We start from the raw sequence: 21,561 nt of genomic DNA, 5'->3' as shown, positions 1-21,561 counted from the left end.
CACTATCCAACCATCTCGCCCTCTGTCGTCCCCGTCTCCTTGTGCCCTCCATCTTTCCCAACATCAGGGTCTTTTCCAGGGAGTCTTCTCTTCTCATGAGGTGGCCAATGCCTAAGCCAATACTGCTCACATGCTGTAACCAATAAAAGTTGTGGCCTAATTTTGCCCATTAACGTAATGTGTCTGTGTTTCTTATTTTAATCCTGTGCGGGTGGAGGGTCCTCGAATCACAACCCCAGAGTCGGCCACCACTGGACCTAATGGTCAGGGGTCTCTTTACCTTTAGGGATGTGCAAAGGGAGCTCTATTTTCCTTTGATGGTGGGTACTTGAGAGGTGTCTGGACATGTTTTGCCTATGCTAATCTTGTACCAAGGATATGTCTGGACATGTTTGCCGATGCTGATCTTGTTAAACCCTGTCTATCCCTCCCCTTTTGTGACATGTCATTGATGTTGTGATAGGAACTTTATGGTCTTAGATATATGGTAATGTTCATAACCGCACATACATAGATCAACACAGGAAGGCCAACCTGGAACCATTTTTATTCCTAAACTGACCAAATGTTTTCTCTGCAAGGTCAAACTGGAAAAGTCTCCCCATTGTCTCTTTCCTCACAAATCCTGTCTTAAGGACACATTTAAGATATGAATAAGGTGTGAGCCTGTGACCTGGCCAAGGAAATAAGTCTTTTACCACTACAAAAGAATGGCCAGGCTCCCCAGGCAATCCAATCAAGTAACCTGCCAGACAGGAGATAAACAAGGACAAGAGAAAAAAAACATTTAAATTTCTGTGATGTAGGTGGGATGTATCTGAGGGGTGGTCTTAGGTTACACCCCTTCTGTGATGTATGCATAATATTTCTGGGGGTGGTCTTGATCTAGAGAATGGGAATTTCAAAAGTCTTTATAAACCGTTGCACAGCATTTTTCGGGGTCCTCCTCCTCTCCTGCGTGTGAGGGGAGCACCCTGTTGCAACAGATCAATAAAGATCAGGCTTACTAGCTGCTTTGCTTCTCAATATTCTCTGGTTGGCCTCTGTTATTCTCTCCTACCAATAGGGAACCTATGTAAGGACTCTATATGGGCTCTTGGATACCCCACAAGGGAAAAGGGCAGATTTTTATTTACAACAATGTAAAGATGATGTATCGATGATGCTGCGCAAACTGTATTTTGGGTGACCGCAAGAAGTTTTAAAAGAGGATATCGCCCCATGCTCTGGCTTCTTGCTCATGTGGGGACCTGTTGCACAACAATAAAGATCATGGTCTCCTGACCGTTGTTTTGCTCAAAATTACTTGACTAGAACTTCCTTCTTTTACTGACTGCAATAATAACACACCTGAGTAGACATGGGCATTTCTGGGGTTGAAATGGTAGCACAAGCCCCTGCTATCCAGCGCTTCCAAAGAGTTATTCAGAAGGTTGCCAACTTATTTACCAGATCCTGCTCCTCTGCCTTTAACAGCAGCTTTGTTTCCTCGTTTTAATCAGGCAGCAGTGCTTCTTTCCTTTCCCTGCAAATACTTCCCTTGTTGATTTCTCCAGATCAAGGTGTTCTTAAATGTACAGATCAGGTTGTCTCTTTTTTTCTGGTCAATTGTCAGCCTTTAACAAAGGGGTAGGAGAAAGTTTAATGCCCAACCAGTTCGAAACTCGCTTTCAGGCCTGAAACAGGTTGAATATTAACCTTTACTTCCTGCTTCCCCTCCCTTTCCCCCTTGGCTGGGATCTCCCCTTTTAGGTGAACCTTACTCAAAGAAGGAAAGTATTATTATCAGATTCCCTACTATTATAGCGGAGAGGGTAGAGAAAGTGTTTTGCCCTTGCCGAAGGAATGTGAAATATATTCGGAGTCCAGTGTGGATTTCATGCTCTTTATTCAGCTCATAGTAGTGAGGAATGCCAGTTCCCCCAAAATGTCTGCTTTATATACATTATTTACACAATGGGCCCCATGTGATTGGCTAATTCCAGGATTCACCTGTAGGCCAATCAGAGCAGCTGCCAGTTTGTGCAGACAGTACTGAGCTCGATGGATCAACGGTCTGATTCTGCAAAAGGCAGCTTTCTAGATTCCTCAATCGTCCTGATGAGTTCTTTCGAGATCTGCCGTCCTCCTTCTTTACAGCAACCTATTTTTCAGGCTGTCTTGAATCAAATGTCCCCGCAGCATTTGAAAATGCCAATTTGTAAACCGCAGGAGAGATATACGTAGACTGAAGTTCAACCTCAGGTAGTTTCTCACTGCCAAAGTTGGCGAAGCAGAGATACTCTGGCTTAAGTGGTTTGTGGATCGCGGCCAAAATTACACTCCTAAGTCCTGAAACATTTAATATTCTCCAAACCCATCCCAATTGCTCAGGTTTTAAGAAACAGCAAATGGCATTATGCTGGTGTACTGTCAAGCAGGTGAAAGAATACAATTTATTCAGAGTCCGTTCAATGACATCCCTAAATCAGAGTTGGTTAACCCTTTTTAAAAAACCTTTCGAGGGCCACATTCACCCTCAGCCTATGCACACGCTTACATGTGAACAAACACACAGCCCTGCCATGTCTGATCTGTGCAGATCAGCTAAAGAGATCAGCTGATCCCCATTCACCAAATTACTTGTCAGCTGACCAGGGAGGGGGCAATTTGTATCGGCACCAGGGATGCTATAATTGCATCCTGCATTGAAGATTTGGCATTGAGGATGGGGGTCAGGCTAGAGGATCTCCAAGATCCCTTTGCAACCCCAACATGCTATGACTGCAACCTCAGGCCCAGGAACGTAAATGAAAATGCACCAAAAATGTCCGTGTGGGGTAGGTGTGTAGGTAGGTATTATATAGAGTAATGTTGATATGTTTTATGTTATGAAAATAAGCTAGTGCATTATGTATGTGCATTATGTAAATATATATGTATGTGTTTTATATGTTAATAAAAATAAAAAAGAAAGAAAATGCACCGAACATGCAGTGCTCATGATCTGACTTCTGTGGTCTTATCCTGTTCCTCAATCACTGACCCGGACCGTAAGAGTTGCTGGATATATCTCAGCCGAAACTGTTGCGTCATCTTCTTCCATCTATTTTTAAACTTCTTTTATTGCATGTAGCAGCTACATAACAGCATTCTGTGGTCAAGCCATACAAAGATAACATCGAGCCGCACAATAATAAAGGATGTTGTCATTGCAAATGGGGTTTGTGTGTTTACACAGGGCATATTTCTAATAGATGAATGCAACAAGATCCATGGTACAGTGTTGTTGGTTTTCTTTTTTCTTTTTTAAAGTAACTGCTATGGGTGGAGAAACCTCTTCAGCAATGCACAGTGAAGGATGGTGGCGTGACTCTAACTCTTGCTGAACATTGTTGTTTAGTCGTTTAGTCGTGTCCGACTCTTCGTGACCCCATGGACCGGGGCAAGCCAGGCACTCCTGTCTTCCACTGCCTCCCGCAGTTTGGTCAAACTCATGCTGGTAGCTTCGAGAACATTGTCCCACCACCTCGTCCTCTGTCGTCCCCTTCTCCTTGGGCCCTCAATCTTTCCCAACATTAGGGTCTTTTCCAGGGAATCTTCTCTTATCATGAGGTGGCCAAAGTATTGGAGCCTCAGCTTCAGGATCTGTCCTTCCAGTGAGCACTCAGGGCTGATTTCCTTCAGAATGGAGAGGTTTGATCTTCTTGCAGTCCATGGGGCCCTCAAGAGTCTCATCCAGCACCATAATTCAAAAGCATCCATTCTTCGGCGATCAGGCTTCAGCTCTCACTTCCATACATCAGTACTGGGAAAACCATAGCTTTAACCAGGCATATGCAAACTTGGCCCTCCAGATGTTTTGGGACTACAACTCCCATCATCCCTAGCTAACAGGACCAGTGGTCAGGGATGATGGGAATGTAGTCCCAAAACATCTGGAGGGCTGTTTGCCTATGCCTGGCTTTAATTTGTTGTTGTTGTTTAGTCGTTCAGCTGTGTCCGACTCTTCGTGACCCAATGGACCAGAGCACGCCAGGCACTCCTGTCTTCCACTGTCTCCCGCAGTTTGGTCAAACTCATGCTGGTAGCTTCATGGATCACTGCCTTGCTGTGGCGAAGGGGCTTGAATAACTCAGAGAAGCTATGAGCTATGCAGTTCAGGGCCCCCCAAGATGGACAGGTCATAGTGGAGAGTTTTGACCAAACGTGATCCACCTGGAGCAGGAACCCGCAAGCCACTCCAGTATCCCTGCCAAGAAATCTCCATGGCTTTAACTATTATTCCTTTATTCCTGCACTGGAGGGGGTTGGACTAAATGACCCTCGAGGTCCCTTACAATCCTACGACTCCCCTGGTGGGAGCCAGGGCATTCAATCGGGAAAGGCAAACGAAAGTTCTTCGCGCAATTCATAAACTCCGCGGAAGAATTCAATGCAATCCGTTCCGTGGAAGGTGGCAATATTGCTACATGACATCCTCGGGATGTATGCAGGGCTTACTCGCGAGTAAAAGCAGCCCGAGGAAGGAGCGTACCCTTAAGAGTCCCTGGGCGACCCGGTCTTGCTCGTGCCTAAGTTAAAAACCACTTTCCCCCGAGCAAAGGACTGAATGAACGAATTCTGTGAATGGAAACACTCCCACGCACAGCAGCTGCCGCGCACCAGGCGCATGCGCTGACTGTAGCCCCTCCCCCTCCCCATGCCCCGCCCATTGCCTCCCGAAGCCCCGCCCCGGGCAAGCAAAGTCCTGGAGAGAGGGGAGCTCAGGAGAAAAGAGACCAGATTCTGCAGGAGCTGCCTTTCCTGGGAGGAAGGTAAGGCAAAGCGGGCAGGGTAGGGTGGATCCGGACTGAATCCGGTTTCCCTCTTGTGCATGCGGTGTGCGTGAGCTTTGCAGAAGCTCCCCACTTCCCCGTGTCAATGCCATGGGACTCGAGGGAGGGAGAAAAAGCTGCTCTCTCTTCCCCCTCTGGACCCGCAGAAAATCTCCTGCATCTGCACGCATCTTGCATGTGTGTATGCGCGCACACGCAGACAAAACGAATGGGAAAAGCGCGGGGTTTGCGGAGACGCATTCGCCTTTCGTTTTCTGTTCTTTGAAAAGCGGGGAGGATGCAGATGTCGGGCTGATGAGGGAAGAGATGGAGAGAGACTTCCTTGCCAAAAATAACAAAACATCCTTCCCTTTTTGCTTTAAAGTCTTGTGACTAGGATATTGGTGCATGCTTGCTTTGTGATTGATTGATTTATTGATTGATTGATTGGAAGGCGGTCAGCAATCGGTAAGAGGAATCCATCTACCTGGAAGGAAGTTCTGCTGGGTCCAGTGGGGCTTTACTTTCGAGCAAGCTCTCCTTGCAGGAGGAAGAGCAGAAGGCTTGCAACCGGGATCCTGAGACCTCTTTGCGCTGCTGTGCGTTTGTGCACGCGCAAAAACCACACACAAACGCGCGATTTTGGAAACCTGCTTCGTTTTAGATCGCTTTCCCCTCTCGGCCTTTCAAACTCTGAGGTCTTCGACACGCTCTGTGCTTCCCTGAATTGCAGTGAGTTTCCAGGGGGTCGATTTTGCTTCCTCCTGGGCAGAGAAAGTCCTGTATCGTCTGGATGCGGCGAGTTATGTAACAATTGTCTCCAGGTGTTCAGGTTGAGCCCACCTGCCACTGTCCTCTGTCCCCCAATAAACATCACGTTCCTTTCGTTCAAAAGCATTTTTTAAAATCACCTTTTATACGCTGTGGGTTAAACCACAGAGCCTAGGACTTGTCGATCAGAAGGTCCCGCGATGGGGTGAGCTCCCATTGCTCGGTCCCTGCTCCTGCCAACCTAGCAGTTTGAAAGCACGTTAAAGTGCATTTAGATAAATAGGTACCGCTCCAGCGGGAAGGTAAACGGCATTTCCGTGCGCTGCTCTGGTTCGCCAGAAGCGGCTTAGTCATGCTGGCCACATGACCCGGAAGCTGTACGCCGGCTCCCTTGGCCAATAAAACGAGATGAGCGCCGCAACCCCAGACTTAGGTCCAGTCAGCCACGACTGGACCTAATGGTCAGGGGTCCCTTTACCTTTTTAACATGGTGCTTTGCCAGATGAAGATGTATCCTAAATGATAAACCCATATCCTGGAAGCTGTTTCTGATAATAATAAATTTTATTTATACCCCGCTCTCCCCAGCCAAGACCGGGCTCAGGGTGGCTAACAACCAATAATAAAAACAAGTTGATTAAAATACAATTTAAAAACAAGATTAAAACACAACATTAGAGTGCAGCCTCTTCACAGGAGGAGAAAGGAAAAAGAAAGCCAGAAAAGGTCTAGCTTGTTCGCTTGTCTTAGAATTGTAGAGTCGGAAGGAACACCAATGGTCGTCTAGCGCTACCCCCTTGCATCTGCATGCAAAGAAAATTTGGGGTGTTTTTTTTGTTGGGGGGGGAGCAGGAAGCAGCACTTGCTTACGGATATGTGAACCAAATTGTTGTCGTAGGCAATTATGAGCCTACTTTTGTTAGAAGCTACAGGGCGTGTGGGTCTCTAAAGAGTGTGTTTTGATAGTAAAATAACTGCAACAAGGCAGCAGAGAAGATTGAATCAATGCCTGCAGTACACAGCCCTCCCTATTTAATAAATTCCTCCCATGCGTTTAATCCACAGACCAGTCTTTCCTTTTTTTAAAAAAAACCAGTTTATTAACCATCTTATGTTACATCTGTGTACATTCTCTTATTGCATATCTTATTTATAGCATTGCATATCTTATTTATAGCATAACTTCCAGCATGTATACAAAGTTTATATACAAAATTTATATATCTAAAAAGAAAAACACAAAACTGTTCCCAGATCATATATATACTTCCTGTATATACTGCATACTTCCTATCAATCACGTTGTAGAATCCTTTTTTTACAGATGAATGTACTCTTATTGTTATATATTTCTTTGCATTTTATCTATGACATTCGTGTATCAAATTGAACTCTTAATCTTGTTTCTCAATTCGATTTCTCTCCAACGTCAATCAAATGCCAGCATAGATAGAGAACCTTTACTGTATTTTTGAACATATATCTTATATCTATCCCAGTGTTTCCTACTGTACTCTGTGCAGGTCCTGGAAGTCAGGTTTCTAGTCCTTGTGATAAAGGGATTGTGTCTCAAAAGAGAGCCCTGGGAGTTAAAAAAACAAAAGCAGGGTTCTCTCCTAAATAATAAAAAGCAACTATAGAGTTATTTTCTCCCCCTCCACCCCCAAACTGGTGATTTTAGACTAGATTATGTCTGGCTTGTGGAGGAATCTCCTCCTGAGCAAAGGGTGTGACTCTTTTTAAGAAATTAAGCATCCTCATTTACGGCATGACATCCTACTTAACAGGAGGAACGTGGGTGGCGCTGTGGGTTAAACCACAGAGACTAGGACTTGCCGATCAGAAGGTCGGCGGTTCGAATCCCCGCGACGGGGTGAGCTCCCGTTGCTCGGTCCCTGTTCCTGCCAATCTAGCAGTTTGAAAGCACGCCAAAAAGTGCAAGTAGATAAATAGGTACCGCTCCAGCGGGAAGGTAAACGGCGTTTCTGTGCGCCGCTCTGGTTCGCCAGAAGCGGCTTAGTCATGCTGGCCACATGACCTGTACGGCGGCTCCCTCGGCCAATAAAGCGAGATGAGCGCCACAACCCCAGAGTCAGCCACGCCTGGACCTAATGGTCAGGGGTCCCTTTACCTTTACCTTATCCTACTTAACATGGGTTTTGCAGTTTCTCTGTTCCAAGCATTATCAGTTCGCTGCTTTCGTTCTCTTTTTGCCCATCTCAAAGCTTTCCTCGGGGGTTTTCCTCTGAAAACCCACCAAACCACTTCCTGTCCCTTCACATGACATGAGACTAGCCATAATTTTTTTTTTTCTTTCCGAGGCAAGCAGGCAATCTGCATTCCTGGGTTGTGCGAACTCTGGTTACATTGAAAGCAGTTTTGAAACACATTTGCCTTTCATGGCCTCCCCCCAGAAAATGCTGGGAACAGTCGTGCCTTGAGGGTGCTGGGAACTGTAGCACTGCGTGGGTGCAAACTACAGTTCCCAAGATTCTTGGGGGGGGGGGAGTGTCATATGCTTTAAATATAAGGTGTGTAAGCAGCCCTGAGCCGTGCTCTCTATTCTGCTAGCTTGGCATTCTCCAATATTCCCATTAAATGCAGACTGGATGCTTTTAAGACGGGGTCTCTGGCCCTGTTGGCACATGCAAGTCATTGCTTGATGATGCATCAAGAGAGGAAACATGCGCAAAATCTGTGGCAAATTAAATGGGTTTCACTTCGCTTCTTATCTGATTCCCCATCCCCACCCCAGTTGAGAAATATTCAATATGTTGGCTGATGGGTGTGTCTGTGGGTCAGCTCTGACATGCAGTTTTATTGCTGGAGGACATGAAGTTAGAAAAGATGAATGTGCCTCTGAGCACTGGCAGAGTGCATTCCTCGCTGCCAGGGTGGATTTGATTTAAATAGAATCGATTTAAATCAGTAAGACTTGATTTAAATGATTTCTTTTTACAGAAAGACTCATTGTTGCCGGTATAATCTGAATATTTACAACCAGATGAAGGTTTAATTTTTGAAATAGTAAATTTTCAGAGTAGCTTTTACAGTTATATCAAAAATTACTGATTTGGTTAGACTGTTAGAAATACACAGGGACAGATAATTATCAAATTGTTGTGAGGTTTAAGAAGTTAACTGTTTCTATTTGGACAACTTTTCTGCTGTGCTTTATTGGAAGGAGAAAAATCATTTCCTTAATAGCAATTTAAACAATTTATTTAACTGAAACAATAACATTATAGCACATGTATCCATATTTGTTAACTGATGTGGTTAAACAATTTAAAAAACCCCACAAAACATAGACTGAGTTTTAGCACACATGAAAAACTTAAATCAAATCCTTATTTCCTGATGAATAGCTTTTGGACTATAATGTAACTTAAATAGAAAACTATCTTTACGAAGATTTTTCCTCCAAAAGCATTTTATTTTAAAAAATCCAATTTGAATTAAAAAAACAACCACGATTTAAATAAATAAAAATCTGATTATTATTTTTTTAATCATTGATTTTTATCCACCCTGATCACCACAGAGTAATTGCAAAGAGCCGTTGTGGTCAGCAGTAAGACGGTAACAAATTCCAGTAGTGAAAGGTTTCCTTGTCTGGTTTTTTTTTCGTGAGGAAAGGACCCAGTGTGGAAACCAAAAAGGGAGAAAGTCTACGGTGTGCAAAATATTATTCAGCCCAAATTGTTTTGATAACAGAGAGACTCCAGTCTCCAGTGGCATCTTTGGTTAAAGGGATCAGACAGGAAGTGAGGAGGGGAGACTTCATTGTATAACCCCTAGAGCAGAGTGGGGAACCAATCCCCTGCTCCCAAGGCTGCACCCCCTTGTAGACAGTGTTAGAAACTCAGATATATAAGCTAGCTACCAAAAAGCACCTGAAATCTAGGTTGCAATTGCCCTAACGGAATGTCTGTTTGTCAGGGCTTGGACTAGATCAAACTCGACCCTCCAGCTGTTTTAGGACTACAACTCCCATCATCCCTAGCTAACAGGACCAGGGGTCAGGCATGATGGGAATTGTAGTCCCCAAACAGCTGGAGGGCTGAGTTTGGGGATGCCTTTACTAGATTCTACAATCCCACGATTCCATGATCCCAACTTCATTGCTTGACTGCAGCTTGCTCTTACAACATCTCCCTTGTCCCAGTGTGCAAGAAGGAAAGATACACACAGAAATGGAAATGTTGTGAACTACAGTGGTACCTCTGGGTGTGAACAGGATCCGTTCCGGAGCCCCGTTCTCATCCTGAAGCGAACGCAACCCGCATCTGTGCGTCCGTGTGTTACGATTCGCCGCTTCCGCGCATGCACGTGACGTCATTGTGAGCGTCTGCATATGCGTGAGCGGCGAAACCCGGAAGTAACACACTTCGTTACTTCTGGGTCGTCACGGAGCGCAACCCGAAAATGCTCAACCCAAAGCTACTTCGACCCGAGGTATGACTGTATATGGATTAAGGCAGAGGTTTATAAACTGGGGTCGCCAACCTGGTGCCCAGAAATCTCCACATCGTCGCAATTGAACCCGTGCAGGGCCAGATTTAGGTTTGATGAGGCCCTAAGCTACTGAAAGTAATGGGGCCCTTTATTTGTCCAGCTGTCCTTTGTCAACAACAAATGGTCACTGTTTTTTTGCATTGAATATATGTTATACAGTGGTACCTCAGGTTAAGTACTTTATTCGTTCCGGAGGTCCGATCTTAACCTGAAACTGTTCTTAACCTGAAGCTAATGGGGCCTCCTGCTGCTGCCGCGCCGCCGGAGCCCAATTTCTGTTCTTATCCTGAAGCAAAGTTCTTAACATGAAGCAGTATTTCTGGCTTAGTGGAGCAGTGTAACCTGAAGCGTATGTAACCCGAGGTACCACTGTATGGTTATTTACGGATCTAATAGGTATCTCAATCCATATGCCCATTTTGCCGTGCAAACAGTCCGTGCAGATTGGAGGCACCCTATATATAGAAAGGAGCAAATTGGTGATATTTTAGGGAGCAGGCTAGCAGGCGGGGACCATGACTTACATCATAGGAGCCTACACAACACAAAACACTGTGGCTATATGTAGGTTTTATTTTATTTGTTTTTTATCTTATATTTTGGAAACGTACATCCAGTTGTTGTTTTTCCTTTAATTTTTTTTGGGCCCCCTAGAGAGTGGGGCCCTAAACTATAGCTTGTTTAGCTTATACGTAAATCCAGCACTGAACCCATGCCAGTAGCAAAACGCGCCTGGCGCCTGGCTAATTTCTAACGCTGCTGGTAGGGAATCTTTGAGTGGGGGGGGGGCACAAGTCAGGAGGCAAAACTGGGCAAAAGAATTGATGCGACTCTTGGTTTGGGGCCAGTAGACAGCATCGCAATCGCCCAAACCTGAAGTTCCCATCGCTGGTATGTGCGTGTGTGTGTGTTGTGTGTATAGATATGGGGGTCTGAGAATAGAGATGAGACTTATTCCTGTATCCTGCTGCACATATGTCACTTAGACAGAGCCCCTAGGGTGTCGTGAGATGGGAATTTAATTATAGGCTCCTGGGAGATCTCTTGCAAACCTGTTTCCACTGAGTTGCTTATGAGTTCAGGCAATTGTGCCGATGTCTCGCTCTGTGTTGGGAGCGACTGTGGAATTCCGCCTCTCGGAGCTGGATCTCTGTATGAGTTGCTGTTCTGCGCACGCTTCCTCCCATCTTCCCTTGAGTGCACCTCCTGATTTTTATTTTTATTTTAAATAACTTTTTATCAGATTTTCCACAATGATAAAACGAAGCACAAAGCAAAATGATACACGGAAACAGAAAAAGAGAAAGAAAACGGGGGGGGGGGAGGGAACAATAAACAGATAAACAATAACAACAAACTTAATTCTTCACAAATCCAACCTTTTAAACATTTTGGTTGACTTCCTCAAATCCCTCCCCTCTTAGTTTCCTTGTAATTAAAAGTAACAGCTTTCCAATATCATTATTAAACTAAAACAATTTCCAATTATCTTATTCACTTTTCTTAACGTTGTAAATCCCATTTATTTAATTATAACTTAGTTTAATCCTAGGCCTATTTGTTTCCTTCAAGTAATTTCTAATTTTTAATATTACAATATTTGTTCAAATAGTCCTTAAATTTCCTCCAGTCTTCTTGCAACTCCTCTTCTTTCTGGTCGTGGATTCTTCCAGTCAGGTCAGCTAGTTCCGAAAAGTCCATCATCTTCATCTGCCAATCTTCCACTGTTGGTAGTTCTTGTGTTTTCCAATTTTGGGCAAGTAATATTCGAGCGGCCGTTGTGGCATACAAAAATAATTTAACATCTTTCTTGGGCAATTCCAAACCTGTTATTCCAAGAAGAAAGGCCTTTGGTTTCTTAATAAATGTATATTTCAACATTTTTTTCAGTTCATTATAAATCTTCTCCCAGAAGTCTTTCAGCTTCTGATTTTAATTCACAAAACACTGGCATGTGCCGTATAGTTATCTTGGTGGCATGGGGGGGGGGGGAGAGAAAGAAATTCAGATCAGCACTTTTTAGGGCGGTGGCCCCCGAGTCCCCTCCTCCTTTGCTGAATTTGCATGTGAAAGTAGCATTCGTTTGTAGCCAATTCATCGTGGGCTCTCTGTGTGTGGTGTCCACAACAATTACGCCCCTTTGCGGATGTGCTTCTTGGCCCCCAAAAGCGGGCAACCTCACTGCGCCAAGGTGGAAAAGCTGGCGATTTCATGGATTTATTATGCGCTTAGCAGTTTTGCTAAGCCGGAAGTGGTTATTAGAAAAACTATTCTGCCTCTTAACGCTCAAGCTTTCTGAATTGTTATTGTTATTATTATTTTTTTACCTCTGTTCAGATGGGAAGAGACGTTGGGTGTCCGATTCTGGCATCCGATGAAAAGGGATTGTGTTGAATGTAGGAGAAGCCAAGGCAATGCAAGAAGGAAATGCAAACAGTCCCTTCATATATATATATATATATATATATATGCTTTCGTAGATTTTCACGGGTACAGGAATGCAGGTTTTGGTGTCCTCGGGTGTCTTCCCGTGTAAAAGTTGGGGTGTCTAGGCGACGTTTCGACGAGGTCTCACTCGTCATCTTCAGGCTGGTGCTTTCGGCTTCTTGTTACTGGAACAGAGCGGGATCTCAATGTTTGAGTTCCTATAAATACTGTAGAGGGGGTGTGGTGTCTAGCCTCCAATGTTCTGGGCAGAGAGGAAGTTCCCAGGCTAGTGTGCCTTTTCTTCTTTTGTTCCTTAATTACTTGAGAGATACCTTGAGTGATTTCTTGAGTGATATCCTGAGTACCACTTAGGTGGGTCATTAGGTGTGGATTAGTTGCTAAAGTCTTTGTGTCTTGACCTCTTGAACTTTGTGAAGAGTTTTCCTGAGAAGATGGCTGTATTGCACTTAGTTGTGCTTTGGCTTGGCTTCGTGTATAGGGGCGAGCTGTGGTTTTGTGGCTTGTGTCAGCCAGATCTGTGTAGGGATTGCAGGGGGGTGCAGCATCCGGAGGTGCCATCATGGATTGGCTACTGGATGGTGTCAGTAATTCATCTGTGGAGAGGGTCTGGGTTTGGGTCTGGTGTGGTTGATTGGTGTTGGCGTTCTGTGTGCCTCTGGATCTGGTGTCAGTTTTTGTGGGGAGGGCTAATTTCCAGATGTCTGGCAAGCGGGATGTGTCGTCACGCTTGTTCATGTTGTGAGGGTGTTTCTCTATCTCGATGGCTTCCATGATTATTCTCTTGTGGTGATGTTCCGTGTTAAAGAGCAATTTGGAATCTGCAAAATTAATTTCGTGTCCTGTTTCTTTCATGTGTTGGAAAAGAGAGGAAGTTTTTTCTTCTTTTTTGACGGCATTCTTGTGTTCTGCGATACGTGCATTTATTCGTCTGTTTGTTTGTCCAATGTACGTGGCTGGGCAGACTTTGCAAGCCACAAAACCACAGCTCGCCCCTATACACGAAGCCAAGCCAAAGCACAACTAAGTGCAATACAGCCATCTTCTCAGGAAAACTCTTCACAAAGTTCAAGAGGTCAAGACACAAAGACTTTAGCAACTAATCCACACCTAATGACCCACCTAAGTGGTACTCAGGATATCACTCAAGAAATCACTCAAGGTATCTCTCAAGTAATTAAGGAACAAAAGAAGAAAAGGCACACTAGCCTGGGAACTTCCTCTCTGCCCAGAACATTGGAGGCTAGACACCACACCCCCTCTACAGTATTTATAGGAACTCAAACATTGAGATCCCGCTCTGTTCCAGTAACAAGAAGCCGAAAGCACCAGCCTGAAGATGACGAGTGAGACCTCGTCGAAACGTCGCCTAGACACCCCAACTTTTACACGGGAAGACACCCGAGGACACCAAAACCTGCATATATATATATATATATATATAAAATGATTTTTTAACATCTCAGTTCCAACAGTCATACAATATATCTTCTGATTCTATGATTCTATGATTCTCTTCTTATACAATATTTTAGACTTCCGTCAATACCTCTGATGATTTTCTGTTCTTTATCACTTATTCTGCATTTCTTAACTTCTATATTACATTTTATTACCCTTAACTAATAATTCTTTTCATAGTCTTTCTTGCAGTATTTCAAATAACCCACCTTACAAAACTTCTTGCAGACCTACTAGCGTAATATGTTCATCACAATTACTTTTCAGATAGTTCGTATATTTACTCCAGTGTTCTAAGAATCTCTGATCGTAACAGTCCCTTCCTTGGAGGTTTTTAAACGCAGAGGTCACATTGCCCCCTGTCGTACATGATCTAGCTGGGATGGCTGCATTGCAGGGGGCTAGACTAGATGGCCGTAGGGGTCCCTTCCAACTCCGCAATCCTGTCATTCTTGAGGTGATAACTTCCTGAGACATTTCACGGGCACTATGTGCGGTTGGTGGAAACGTTGGCACCCATGTGTGCCACACCAGTGACCTCCTGGGACCCCTTCCACAAACCAGAGTAGCTTTAGATCAGGGGTCAGCAACCTTTTTCAGCCGTGGGCCGGTCCACCGTCCCTCAGACCTTGTGGGGGGCCGGACTATATAATTTTTTTTGGGGGGGGGGAACGGGAACGAATTCCTATGCCCCACAAATAACTCAGAGATGCATTTTAAATAAAAGCACACATTCTACTCATGTGAAAACACCAGGCAGGCCCCACAAATAAGCCAGAGACTCATTTTAAATAAAAGGACAATTCTTCCGTATTGTTTTTAACACTCAATTGGGAGCTGCCCAGAGTGGCTGGGGAAACTCAGCCAGAGGGGTGGGGTATAAATAATAAATTATTATGATTACTCATGTAAAAACACTAGGCAGGCCCCACAAATAACCCAGAGATGCATTTTAAATAAACAACACATTCTACTCATGGAAAAACACGCTGATTCCCAGACTGTCTGTGGGCTGGATTGAGAAGGCGATTGGGCCGGATTCGACCCCTGGGCCTTAGGTTGCCCACCCCTGCTTTAGAGGGCAAGAACTTTCTAGAAGCAAGGGCTGGCAATTACTGTGCTCTTGCAAGGTTGGAAATAAATGTCTGTGCTTTGCGGTTGCCAGAGTCATAAATATTCATCTCCTTCCACAATAATAAAATACAGTATGTGACCCATAGTGCTGTTTTTTAAAAACGCTTGACTTCAAGACAGATATTCTCCCCCACCCGTCCCCAGTAGTCCAATCTTTTATGCAGGAAGGAAGCCTTAACTAGAGAGAGGGCTTCTTGAGTCAGTTTGAAGAGATCCTGTGTGTGTACTCTAAAATAATCAGATTCATTTAAGCAACAACAACTCTTCGCTATACAGTGGACGGTCGGGTTGCGAATGTGATCCATGCGAATGCATGTTCGCAACCTGTAGCGTTCGCAACCTGCAGCGGTGCATCTGCGCACACGCAGTTCAGTGCTTCTGTGCATGCGCAACCCCCAAAACCCGGAAGTAACCTGTCAGGGAACTGACATCGGAGCAAGAGGTGGAGGCAAGGCTCTCGAGCGATGCAGGAGAGGGGACCAGCAGAGGGGAAGGAAATCAGCGCAACACCAGTGGAGAAGGGAGGGAGATGGAGGATCCGGAGAGGGGTCTCCAAGACTCTTCGCCCGAAACTAGTGGGGAGAGCATGGGCACACCTCTGCCAACTCCTTCCCTGCGCAGAAGATTTCCGCGCAGGGAGAGTAGGAGGAGACTTGGCGTCAAACAACTTCTTTGCTGGAAGAGGCTCAAGAAACGCCCACTGACGGATTCTGCGAGCGACTGAACGGCCACGGAGTGAAGGGCTGTCAGCCGAGACAAGGTTAACCAGGCAATCTAGCCAGCAGCGACGGTAACTTACGCACAAGCAACCCCTTATAACCATTACATAACCCGTTCCAGTACTTCCGGGTTTCGGCGGGTCCGTAACCCGAAAAAACGCAACCTGAAGTGTCTGTAACCCTAGGTATGACTGTATATCTAAAAAAAAACTGTTATGGAAAAGTAGTATGCACCAATAGGCATAGCCAGCATTTGACATTTGCAAGGCGCATTTTGCACCTGGCTATCAGCCACTTGCAACCGAGTGAAGACCCCCGGGTGCCAGGATGGCGCCTGATGTCTCCACCATCTGGAGGTGCTTGCCTGGGGATCCTTGGATCTTGTCTGTTTTCACACACTAAAAACACACCCTGTAGCATTCTATCCTTGATATTTTATCTGCACAATCAGAACAAATTTCAGGAACCAAAAAATCTTATTGAAAAATACGACTTTTGAGCCGTCTTGTCCCAAAATGGCAACTAGGCATTCAGTGGTGCCCCGCAAGACGAATGCCTCGCAAGACGAAGAACCCACTAGACGAAAGCGTTTTCTGTTTTTCGAGGCGCTTCGCAAGACGAATTTCCCTATGGGCTTGCTTCGCAAGACGAAAACGTCTTGCAAGTTTTTCCCCTCCCCCCTTTTTCTAAGCCGCTAAGCTGCTAATAGCCACTAAGCCGCTAATAGGGATGCTTCGCAAGACGAAAAAACCGCTAGACGAAGAGACTCGCGGAACGGATTATTTTCGTCTTGCGAGGCACCACTGTACTGTTTTGGCCACTGTAACCCTGGCTTAAGGAGCTGTTTAGCTTGTCTTCTTCTTCTTTGGTGATCCCTCGTAGCCGAGTAAGATTGTCTTCCATAAACACGGTTTTAACAATGAGTCCATGAGTGACTGTGAAGGCCAGTTCTGGTTCCACACATCCTTCCACAGTGGGGACACAGGTTTCCGGGCAGGAGGAGTTCATGGTGAGGGTTTGCTAAGCGTGCCTTCCTCCTAGCACGTTTCTCCCTTTTGTCCTGAGTTTGAGTGTTTTCAAAGCCCATGACCCCTTTGGTAAAGGCTGTTCTCCAACTGGAGCACTCGCAGACCTGTGTTTCCCAGTTGTCAGTGTTCATACTACATTTTTTAATATTTGCCTTGAAAGAGCCTTTAAACCTCTTTTGTTGACCAATAGCATTACGCTTTCTATTTTTAAGTTGCTTTGAGTACAGTGGTACCTCGGGTTACAGAGGCTTCAGGTTAAATACGCTTCGGGTTACACACTCCGCTAACCCAGAAATAGTACCTTGGGTTAAGAACTTTGCTTCAGGATGAGAACAGAAATCGTGCTCTGGTGGTGCGGCAGCAGCAGGCGGCCCCATTAGCTAAAGTGGTGCTTCAGGTTAAGAACAGTTTCAGGTTAAGAACAGACCTCTGGAACGAATTAAGTACTTAACCTGAGGTACCACTGTAGTTGCTTTGGAAGACGATAGAGTAGTTGCTTTGGAAGACGATAATCAGATATCCGAACGACCATGACCCAGTCCAACGAAGTTGAGTTTCTAATACTGAGTATAGCTCATCAGGAAGTCTAGACAACCATGAGGTTAATTACCCTTTTATTTACAAGAGTTACCCCAGTGTTCCCAGGTTGTGGCTTTTTCCGCCACAGCCAAAGTGAATGACCTCTATGGCAGAACGTACCTTTAAACTGAACATACTACCTTTGGCCAGGATGTTTAAAAAAAAAAAAAAAAGAATTGTCCAATGTCAATACATTATTGAACCATTCAGAGGAGCAAACACCTCTGGGACGCCCGACACCTTTGCCAAACAATTTTCTCACGTTGCCACTCTCTGAAAACATCGCCTCTTGGGTGTGGCAGGCTTAGCTCCTGACCTGGCTAGTGATACTTTCATAGGACCAGTAAAACGATGGTTTGCTGTGGTTTTTTTATGGCTAAACACAGAAACGTAACAGGATTAAATCCCCAGGCGAGCTTGTTCCCAGCACAGCGATTCAGCGGCTGGGGGTGGCATGGAAAGGTTCAATGGGCAATTTTGACCACTTATGCAGAAAATATGAACACAGCACTTCTGTCATAGAATCATAGAATCATAGAGTTGGAAGAGACCACAAGGGCCATCGAGTCCAACCCCCTGCCAAGCAGGAAACACCATCAGAGCACTCCTGACATATGGTTGTCAAGCCTCTGCTTAAAGACCTCCAAAGAAGGAGACTCCACCACACTCCTTGGCAGCAAATTCCACTGTTGAACAGCTCTTACTGTCAGGAAGTTCTTCCTAATGTTTAGGTGAAATCTTCTTTCTTGTAGTTTGGAACCATTGCTCCATGTCCGCTTCTCTGGAGCAGCAGAAAACAACCTTTCTCCCTCCTCTGTGTGACATCCTTTTATATATTTGAACATGGCTATCATATCACCCCTTAACCTCTAGTTCTCCAGGCTAAACATGCCCAGCTCCCTTAGTCGTTCCTCATAAGGCATCGTTTCCAGGCCTTTGACCATTTTGGTTGCCCTCCTCTGGACACGTTCCAGTTTGTCAGTGTCCTTCTTGAACTGTGGTGCCCAGAACTGGACACAGTACTCCAGGTGAGGTCTGACCAGAGCAGAATACAGTGGCACTATTACTTCTGTGGAATAGGTGCCAATTTTAGAAGCCCGCGGTCTAGACAGCCATTGTTTAAAAGAGGGAAAAGTCAGATGAGGGTGAGGATGCTGAGAATCAGCCTAGCTTTCCTGCATCACTGGCCCAAACGCAACGATCCAGTTTGGATGCGACACAAAATCCTCTCCCTTCTTGAAAACGTGTGTTTTGTCATGCAATTTAGGGATCTGATATAGGCTGGGGAGTCCTGCACCAGCCCAGGGGGTTGCAGATTTTGTACAGTGGTACCTTGCGCTATGGAAAAATCTAGGTGCAAGGCTGCTCAGTCCCCCAGCTGGTCGGGCAGAGCCCGCGGGTCCCTGCGAATAAAGGAAGGAGCCCAGCCACCAACCGGAGCAAATAGCTGTAGACCAAAGTTTATTGCGCAACAGGTTCAAAGAGGAATTTTGAACCCCGAGGATGGGGTGACAAGGACTTTTAAAGTTTCCCACCATATCCCAGAATACAGTTCGTACAGCATCATTGCTACATCACTGACGTGTCACAAAAGAAAAAAAAATTCTTCCAGTAGCACCTTAAAGACCAACTAAGTCAGTTCTTGGTATGAGCTTCAATGCCAACAGTGTCCTTCAGCTCTCTATATTGGACAAACAGGCCAGACCTTACGCCAAAGAATAAACGGACATAAATCGGACATCAGGAATCACAAGACAGAGAAACCAGTAGGAGAACCCTTCAATCTCCCAGGACATTCTATACAAGATCTCAAAGTAGCTGTTTTACTACAAAGGAATTTCAGAAATAGACTGGAAAGAGAAGCTGCTGAATTGCAACTTATCACCAAACTTAAAACCATGGAGACACCTGGTCTGAACAAAGACCTTGGATTCTTATCTCATTATACATGACAAAGCCATTTTTCACCTTTTCACCCCTTGCTTCTTCCTGTAAGACCTATTGCAGTCGTTAAGAGTCGTCAACAGGCTCATCACAGCTATCTGCCAATCACCCATTCCCACCAGCCTTCTGAGTAATACCCCTCCCCACCTTCTCACTATATAGAAGGGTCTGGAAACTTCTGTTTCAGTGTATCTGAAGAAGTGTGCATGCACACGAAAGCTCATACCAAGAACTGACTTAGTTGGTCTTTAAGGTGCTACTGGAAGGAATTTTTTTTGTTTTGACTATGGCAGACCAACACGGCGACCTATCTGTAAGTGTCACAAAAGGGGAGGGGTAGACAGGGGTTACACTGGTTTAACCTTGGCAAACATGTCCAGACAAGTCCTTGGTACAAGATTAGCATAAGCAGACATGGCAGGGCAAGACCCAGGTATAAGATGAGCATAGGCAAACACCTCTGAAGTCCCACCACCCAAAGTACAAGAGAACTTCCTTTGCATGTCTGGACCCCTTGGCAAGTCTGGTGATGGGATTAGACTTTCCTTGGCCAACAAACAGCTCAGCAATTATCAGCTCTGGGCACTTCCTGGGGTAGACGGTGTGTTTACTTGGAGGAAACTGGCAAAGGAGTTGATTTTGTATGATTGTTAAAGCTAGGTAACTTCCCTGAGCTGTCAAGTCGAAAGGATACATTTATGCATAATATTTGTAACATTTAACAACTTTAAAGATGTGGCCCCTCCCGTAATTTCCATAACACCTGGTTCTCGAACTTACTCCGTTCTGGGAATCCATTCATCTTCCGAAACGGTTCGAAAACCAAGGTGCAGCTTCTGATTGGCTGTAGGCACTTCCTGCAGTCAAGAGGAAGCCGCATCGGATGTTCGGCTTCTGAAAAATGTTCGCAAATGGGGAAGCTTACTTCTGGGTTTGCAGCGTTCGGGAGCCAAAAAATGTGAGTACCAAGGCATTCAAGAGCCAAGGTACAACTGTACCTGCTCCTTTTCAAGTTTTGTTCTTGCTGAGTGAGGGGAAAACCCGTGCCAGCCCTTGCCAAACTGGTGTCCTCAAGATGTTTTGGACTACGATTTCCAGCAGCTCCAGCCAGCCCATCCCACTTTACCTTGTGAAAGTTCTCTGTCTTAATCCTAGAACTGTAGAGAACTGTACCCAAGGGTCATCTAGTCCAGTGTTTCCCAACCTTGTGCCTCCAGCTGTTTTTGAACTACAACTCCCATCATCCCTGACTAGCAAGACCAGTGGCAAGGGATGATGGGAATTGTAGTCCAAAAACAGCTGGAGGCACAAGGTTGGGAAACACTGATCTAGTCCAACCCCCTGCAATGCTGGAATCTCAGGTCAAGCATCCAGCACAGATGTCCATCCAACCTCTGCTTGGGAACCTCCAAGGAAGGAGAGTCCACCACTTCCCGAGGGAGTCTGTTCCTCTCGCTATCAGAAAGTTGAGGCGGGATCTCCTTCCTTATAACTTGAACCCATTGGTTCAGGTCATAGACTCTACAGGTGAAACTCGAAAAATTAGAATATCGTGGAAAAGTTCATTTATTTCAGTAATTCAACTTAAAAGGTGAAACTAATATATGAGATAGACCCATGACATGCAAACCAAGATATGTCAAGCCTTTATTTGTTATAATTGTGATGATCATGGCGTACAGCTGATGAAAACCCCAAATTAACAATCTCAGAAAACTTGAATATTGTGAGAAGGTGCAGTAGCTATTCAATCCAGAACACCTGCAATGGGTTCCTGAGCCTTTAAATGGTCTCTCAGTTTGGTTCAGTAGGAAGAACAATATTGGGGAAGGCTGCTGAGCTGACAGTTGTTCAGAAAGCCATCATTGAGACCCCTCCATAAGGAGGGAAAGCCTCAAAAGGTAATTGCAGAAGAAGTTGGATGTTCCCAAAGTGCTGTATCGAAGCACATTAATGGAAAGTTATGTGGAAGGGGAAAGTGTGGAAGAAAAAGGTGCACAAGCAGCAGGGATGACCGCAGCCTGGAGAGGATAGTCAGGAAAAGACCATTCAAACGTGAAGATGGAGCAAGCTTGTTTTTTCCTGCTCTACAGGTGGGTCTTGATGCAAACAAGCTTGCTCCATCTTCCATATGACAACCCTTGAGATATTTGAAGATGGTGATTG

General features: G+C 45.1%; 1 protein-coding gene across 1 annotated transcript in view; it reads left to right on the top strand.

Moving 5' to 3' along the window:
• Positions 1-4,692: 4,692 nt before the first annotated feature.
• CAPN5 (calpain 5) overlaps positions 4,693-21,561 on the top strand; it is a 92,671-nt gene continuing 75,802 nt past the window's right edge. The window contains exon 1 of the mRNA XM_083736752.1: positions 4,693-4,796. The gene's annotated coding sequence lies outside the window, so the exon portion shown is untranslated. The remainder of the gene's footprint in view (positions 4,797-21,561) is intronic.

The sequence above is a fragment of the Podarcis gaigeae genome (genome assembly GCF_964106915.1).
Source record: "Podarcis gaigeae genome assembly, chromosome: 4".
NCBI classification, from domain to species: domain Eukaryota; kingdom Metazoa; phylum Chordata; class Lepidosauria; order Squamata; family Lacertidae; genus Podarcis; species Podarcis gaigeae.
This window is presented reverse-complemented; position numbering and strand designations above follow the sequence as displayed.